Source organism: Salarias fasciatus, chromosome 15, assembly GCF_902148845.1.
Source record: "Salarias fasciatus chromosome 15, fSalaFa1.1, whole genome shotgun sequence".
NCBI classification, from domain to species: domain Eukaryota; kingdom Metazoa; phylum Chordata; class Actinopteri; order Blenniiformes; family Blenniidae; genus Salarias; species Salarias fasciatus.
In genome coordinates, this window is record NC_043759.1 from 1,543,397 (window position 1) to 1,550,543 (window position 7,147).

A 7,147-nucleotide genomic window follows, 5' to 3' on the forward strand; every position below is an offset into this window, starting at 1 on the left:
GGCGAAACTAAACAAAATAGTTCAGAGGAGAAAGTGTTAGGGTTAGAGCCCTATAGAGCCCAAATGTCATATTCGCTGTCAAGGTGCGGATCCCAACCGTCATTATTGGGGAGCTGTTCGCAGGACTCCGCTGTTTGACTCCTCATTACTCATTGACGCAAAGTGCAGGGTTTTGTAATCAGTATTTGCAAACAGTCCACTCAAGTTGTTACACAACTTTACTTTGAAGATGAACAAATGTTTCCAGGACAAAATTATTACCTCCGCCACATGTGACGACAGCCAGACGGCGCTGATGTGATGAAGACGGAAGCTGAGCTGTGAGTTCCAGAGTTTCAGAAGCCTCTGAGCTGCTGCTGCTGGTGGTGCAGTCAGCCAGCTGCTCCATCATCTGCTGTCGCTCCGTCAGGATGGGACTGAGTCCTGAGCCGGGCTGCTGAGCACCAGTGGAGCAGGACCAGCTCACTTCTCTGGCTGGGCTCTCCTGGTCCTGCTGTAGTCCTGGACCTGGTCCTGAAGGGCCACAGTCCTCCATGGTGTCAGTGTTCTCCTGCTCCAACACACCTGAATTAAATGAATCTATCATCATGAAGTCCATCAGTCGAACCAGCTGTTGGAACCAGGACTCATTGAGGGCTCCACCTAGTGGACCAACATGAAAACTACATGGTTCTCAGAGTTTCTGCTGTTTCTGTGTGAACTGACATCATTTTTAAAATCATGTTTGCATGTTGAAAATTTCTTTGATTAGATCCAGCTGGTTTTGAATCATATCAGTTAAATCTATGAAGAACTCATCGTCTTCTTCTTCTTTGTGTCTCCAGATTCTCTGAGCTGAAGGAAAAATGGAATCTGAACCTCTTCAGCTCCACTGAAACACAGATGATCGTCCTGTGAGACCAAAGCTGGGAGAATCCCAACATGTGGATCATGTGGATGTGAAGGGATCAAATGAATGTGGAATCCTCTTCAAACTGAAGGGTGGAGCTGCTGGAGGGACTGAGTGATGGAGCTGAGGCTGATGTTGATCTTTGGGTCTTAAATCTGGTCTTTGTTAGTCAAAGTCTTGAAATCATGCTTGAAAATTTTATGCAGTTTATTTCCAATTGTGTTTCTTCATTGCAGCAGCTGCTGGCATCAATCTACCTACGAATGGTCAAAGGCTTTGTTTTCAATAAATTCTCAAGGTGACAGGTTGTCGTCTGGATTTAGTTAATGTAACTTCAACGGTTGAAATCAATCACTGCCCTGAAATGGAGAACCCACAGCCAGATTCACACTGATTCACACAAGAATGAAACCATCAGATGTGGTGAAGCCAGATGAGTCCATGTGTCAACGACCGAGGTGAACCCAAACTCAGGCCCTGTTCATACCTGGTAGTAACTTCTGTTTCAGGTGATACGAGCACAGTTGGGGGCCAAGACGAGAAAAGAAATGTAAAATGAGCTCCAACAGTAAACCATATTAACGTAGCAATGCCTGTGCTTCATTTTCTGTAAGTAATTTATAATGAAAGAGCAGATAAACACCTTGGTGGGCGAGAGAGGCGGGCTTTAGGAGAGAAAAAGAGAGAAGATAGGCTGAATGATGAAAAACCTGAGAATAGCAGCCTGGAGTTCACGTGGCTGCTGTCTTTAATCAACAACTTGCAACAAAAACTGCCTTTAAGACACGACTGTTCTGTCTGAGTTGTTTTAGTCTCTCTTCCATCGTCACAAGTTGAGACTGTGTGAAGCGTAACACTGAAGTATGAATGAATCCTTAAAAACTTCGCTCGTTCACCAGTGGCTAACAGCCGAGCTAACGGCTCACTGATGCGGTAGCTAAGCTGACAGCGAGCTGGCATTAAGGACACGCCTCTAAAAGCAGCAGGGTGCTCTCATCGAGCTATAAATAACACCAGAGCATCTTTCGCCAAACCCACCCGAAAATGAGTAAACACGTCCGCCACCATGGTGAAGGAATTACTGTAACCTGCTCAATATTAACAAAGCAGCATGAAGAGTGAATCTGACACTTACAGGAAAATTGAGTTGCTACTTACTCCAAATGTAATGCCATGAGTGCACCTTTGTTTATTAAATTTAACTTGTGAAATATTTTTGACATGAACACTTTTTTCACATGCGTATTTGTGTACAAAGCTCTCTATGATTCTGAGTGGCCGACTCACATCAAGCTCTACTTTTCCTTTACTAACCAATTCCTTAATTATGCCACAAGACAGGCCTGGTTTGCACTTACCCTTATATAAGAGAAATCGTGAGCAGTTCTTGCTCAGATTTAATGGACCGAAAGTGTGGAACATGCACCTGGACTTATTAGAAGCGTCTTCGTCCATGTTCAACTTCAAAAGAAAGTTAAAGAACAATTTAATTCTACAATATCTGACCTAATCCAAACATGACATATACGTGATATATGGGGACTGCTTGAGATTGTTTTGTTTATTCGGTGTTTATTTTGTAGGATCTTTTTTTATTTTTGTTTTTTTCCTTTTCTTTTCTCTTGCATTTTTTTTCTCTTTATTTTTGTGGTGGACTTCATAACATGTTTCCATGTACATTTTTTTCCAATTTGAGTTTGTGCAGGAGCGTCATTTGTACAAGCCTTTTGGCTTTTTTCGCTCCCTTGCACATAGTCACATTGTTTTGACTATATGTGCAAAGAAAAACAAAAGATCTAATAAATAATAATAAATACCACCCATATTTCATGTGATTATGAAAACTGATCATAGTTAAAAGATGACACTGAAAGAGCCTTAATGCACTAAAAATGACTATAAAGTAGAGGAGCTTTTCACTATTTCCATTTTTTTATGTCAATATTTACTCTTTCATGTTTATTCATTTAACAATTTATTTGCATTCAATCTAGGCTTCTCTTTTTCTTTATGCACATGAATGATTGACTGATTGTGTTTGATAGGATGGGATCTTCTCTTCAAGTCTTTTATGCTTTTCATTCTCACCTGAACATTCTGTGTCTCTTTAACATAATTTTCATTTCAGAATGATAATTCACCAACAGCTGCTAAAATAAAAAATGCTTAAATAGCAAAACACTAAAATTGAGGGGAAGGAAAGTTTTTTAATCATTAAAAGGAAAAAAAAAATGTTTCAATCTGTAAAAACGGAACAAACCTGCAAACCGCTGAAGGAAGAGAAAGTGAACCAGCTGTGTCCGTCTCAGTTTGCTGCTGCTGTGTGTGTTGTGGCGTCTCCTTCCCTCTCAGTGGCTGTGTGGGCGGAGGCAGCATCAGGTGGAGCTGCACTCCTGAAAACCGTCCTCACCATCTCCTCCGTAAAGCCTCCGGACCTTCCTCCATTCCTTGCTCCTTTACCTTGTTCATTTTTCTGACCGTGCGCTCAGTCACGCAATGGTGCCAGTCCTCGGTTCCAATCTCGCTACACCCTGGCCACATCCTGCAGCAGCTGTCCAGACTGACGACACTTTGCTGGCTTTCCTCAGCCTCCTGTCAGCTCCTGGGGCTAAGTCATAATCAATGTAACAGTTTAAGAAATAAAACCTGCATTATGCTTTATTATGTTAATTTTGATAACTCATGACAAGACACAGGATCTGTTATTGACACCGTACGACTGTAAGACTCTGTAGGAGGGAGGACAGACGGCAGGAGGTGCCATCCAAAGACTCTGTCATCAAGGGGCGACAGCGGATCTTTTTCCTAGAATGAAACATCCAGCAGACAATCCAATAAACTTCCAAGATGGCAAAACAATGGAAGAAGGAAGATAGACCAGCTGTCAGAGTTAATGGTTGGCTGCTCCTTCTTCACACGTCAGTCTTCAAAGTGAAAGTATTTCAGTGAGAACAGAGAGGAACGCTGAACATGGCAGACAGATGGCGAGCTCCAGGGTGAGTGTGAGCTGGATTAATAATCTGGAATAACCTGAATGAAGCAGTGTTCAGTGAACTCTGTCATGTTTCATCTCCTGTCACCGTGTTGAACTGAGTTAACTTCAAATTAGTCTCTGTGTTTTCAGAGACGAGTCACAGGACAGAGATCCAGGTGAGAAATCACTAATCCTGTTTTCATCACTAAGAACCAGTTCAACAAATTTCTTGGGAGTGATTATTGATCATGACCTGCATTGGAAGACATATGTAGAATACACCAATGTAAATTATATAAATCAATGGCGGTTCTTTAGAAATTAGAGGATTTGCTCCATGAAAACAGTCTGCATGCTGGACTCTTCTCTTGTGCTGCCCAACATGTCACACTGGGCTGAAGTTTGGGGAAATGCTTTTAAAACATTTTAAAATAAAGGACAAATCTTTCAGAATAATAAGTAAAGTTGAATATCAAGAAGTCACCAATCATTTATCTATAGTGTCTATCACTTAAAAAAATTCCTTGACATTGTATATCTAAAGAGTTTTTGTGAGTGTGTGTGTGTGTGTGTGTGTGTGTGTGTGTGTGTGTGTGTGTGTGTGTGTGTGTGTGAGACGGAGTCACTCTGACGGGGGCCACGGCACAGCGCAGGCACTCATTAAAACACACATTACCACTCACCTGTGTCTTTTTCCCGTTCGTCTGCTCCGTTCCCCGCATATTTGGACCTTGTTATTGACCGCAGTAGTTGTGGGTGCACACTCGACCACTGCCAAATCATCCTCCTGCATCATCCATCTTTCCACCCTCTTCCACCTTTCCACCATCTTTCACCCTGCAAACTTTTTCACCAGTATTCACGTCCCATTCACGTCCTCCCACTGCCAAACCGAGCGCCGTGTTCACTTCCTGTTTATAGCCCGTCAGATGGGGAAACCTGGAAGTGACGTCATGATGACGTCACCGAAAGGTGCCGATTTTAGGTGCGTTCGACATGAGAAAGCCAGAGGCAGACCTTTAAGTACTTTTGAGCCGCCCCGCCGAGATTTGGCCTGGCATCACTGATACGTAGGACCTACGTAGGGCATCGAAAACTCGCGAGACCCAAACGAGATCGGTCACAGAGGAGCCGCTGTGAGCTGCTCCAGAGCAACTTTGTCCCCGGTACAAAGTCTGGGTTTTTGGCTATTTTTGTAGCTTCACTTACAGAGCTTGACATGTTTAAGAACTTTTGTATTGTCGACCAAATTTCCATTGTTTCTAGAATCAGATCATTTTTAATTTTAGGCTTCTTTTGCTCCGACCTGGATACAAATGGCAGTGATTCCAAAGACACATTAGCGCAGGCCCTTTGCTCCATCTCCACCCATGCTGCATCCTTATCTTTAGTTATCCATAATACCAGAGCTCGCAGCTGAGCAGCCCAATAGTAGTTCCTTAGATTTGGTAAATTCAGCCCTCCTTATGTTTGGGGGCTAAAAGTGTTTTGAATTTAATTCTTGCTTTTTTGTTTTGCCATAAAAATTTTGATATAACTTTGTCTAACATTTAAAAAGGTGGAGTCAGCAATCATGACTGGAATTGACTGAAACAGAAACAATAATCTTGGCAGGATATTCATTCTAATTATTTCTATCCTCCCAGTGAGAGTCAGGGGTAAAATTGCCCATCTATCCAAATCTCTTTCAATTTCTTTTATCAGTTTTCCATAATTTGCATCATATAATTGTGAGACATTCTGAGTAATGATAACACCCAGATATCTAAACCCCTTGTTAGTCCATTTAAATCCAGCCTTTTCTTTTAACTCTTCTGGGCAGCTGCCTGAGGTCATCATAGCAATTGATTTGTTTTCATTAGTCAAATATCCTGAAATTTTCCCGTAGTTTTTAAGATTCTCCAACAGGGCTGGTATCGATCGGGATGGGTCAGTTAAGAGTATTAATAAATCATCTGCAAACAAAGATATTTTATGTTCCACCCCCCTTCATCCCTTATACCCAGTATTTGATTGTTTTGTCTTATTGATTCGGCCAGTGGTTCAATACTTGCAGCAAACAGTAGTGGACTCAAACAGTCACCTTGTCTGACTCCTCTTTTGAGGGGGAAGAACTCTGAGCAACATCCGTTAACTCTGATTCGTGATTTGGGGTCTTTGTAGATTATTTTTATCCATTCTATAAAATTCTGGGGAAATCCAAAAGCTAATAAAGTCTGGTACAAGAAACTCCATTTCACCCTGTCGAAGGCTTTTTGAGCATCGAGTCTAAGCATCATAGAATCCTGAGATTTGTGTTTTGTAATTGAAATAATGTTTAATAGTCTCCTAATATTATTTGCACCCTGTCTCCCTGGAATAAATCCAGTTTGATCTGTTTTAATCAATTTAGCTATGTATTTTTGCATTCGTTTTGCCATTATGCTTGTAAGAATCTTTAAATCATTGCAAAGTAAACTCACAGGCCTATACCCTTCACACAGAGTAGGATCTTTTCCTTCTTTATGTAGGACCGAAATAATGGCCTCTGACCATGACTTAGGTGGGTCCCCAGATGTTAGAACATAATTGAATACTTTGTTTAGCACAGGTAATATCTCCTCTCTCAGACTTTTATAAGACTCTCCTTGGTCCCAGGAGACCATCGGTCAAAGGTGATTTATTGTTTTTAAGAGTTTTTATAATATCCACTATTTCCTGTGTAGAAACTGGCCAAATTATTTCAGATGCTTCTTCTGTTGACAAATTTGGCAGGTTTAATTTTTTAAGAAAAGCTTTTGTGTCATTATCCTTGTAGTCAGAGTCAGAGTCATCATACAGGCTTTTATAATACTCTGCAAAGGATTCTGCAATTTCTTTAGGATGCATGACAGTTTGCTTGGATGTGGGATGTCGTATTTTTGATACTATCCTATTTGCTTGGGCCTTTCTAATTTGAAATGCTAATAAGCGACTAGCTCTATTACCCATTACGTAGTATTTCTGGCCTTAAATGTCAAGAGTTCATCTAGTTTGCCTCTGAGTGTTTTTAGATCTCTAAATATGGATTCATCTGATGTTTTTTTTATGTTCTGTCTCCAACTCTTTAATCTTGTTTTCCAATTCTGTTTGTTTTTGTAGTCGAGCTTTCTTCAGTCGGGATGAAATTTCTATTATTTTCCCTCGTATCACTGCTTTCCCTGCTTTCCATAATATCGATGGTGTTACCTCACCATTATCATTTATTTGGAAGTATTCTTTTACATTTTGCTTTATTTCTTTTACTGTATTTTCATTTGCCAGAA

At 40.9% G+C, this 7,147-nt stretch overlaps 1 protein-coding gene and 1 long non-coding RNA gene across 13 annotated transcripts in view; both read left to right on the plus strand.

Annotated features, from left to right (window-relative positions):
• The window catches only part of LOC115402422 (uncharacterized), a 654,628-nt gene that overhangs the window by 215,421 nt on the left and 432,060 nt on the right, over positions 1-7,147 (plus strand). The window lies entirely within an intron of this gene.
• Positions 3,298-7,147, plus strand: part of LOC115402459 (uncharacterized) — a 24,328-nt gene continuing 20,478 nt past the window's right edge. Inside the window, exon 1 of the long non-coding RNA XR_003933106.1 lies at positions 3,298-3,309. This is a non-coding gene — a long non-coding RNA (uncharacterized LOC115402459). The remainder of the gene's footprint in view (positions 3,310-7,147) is intronic.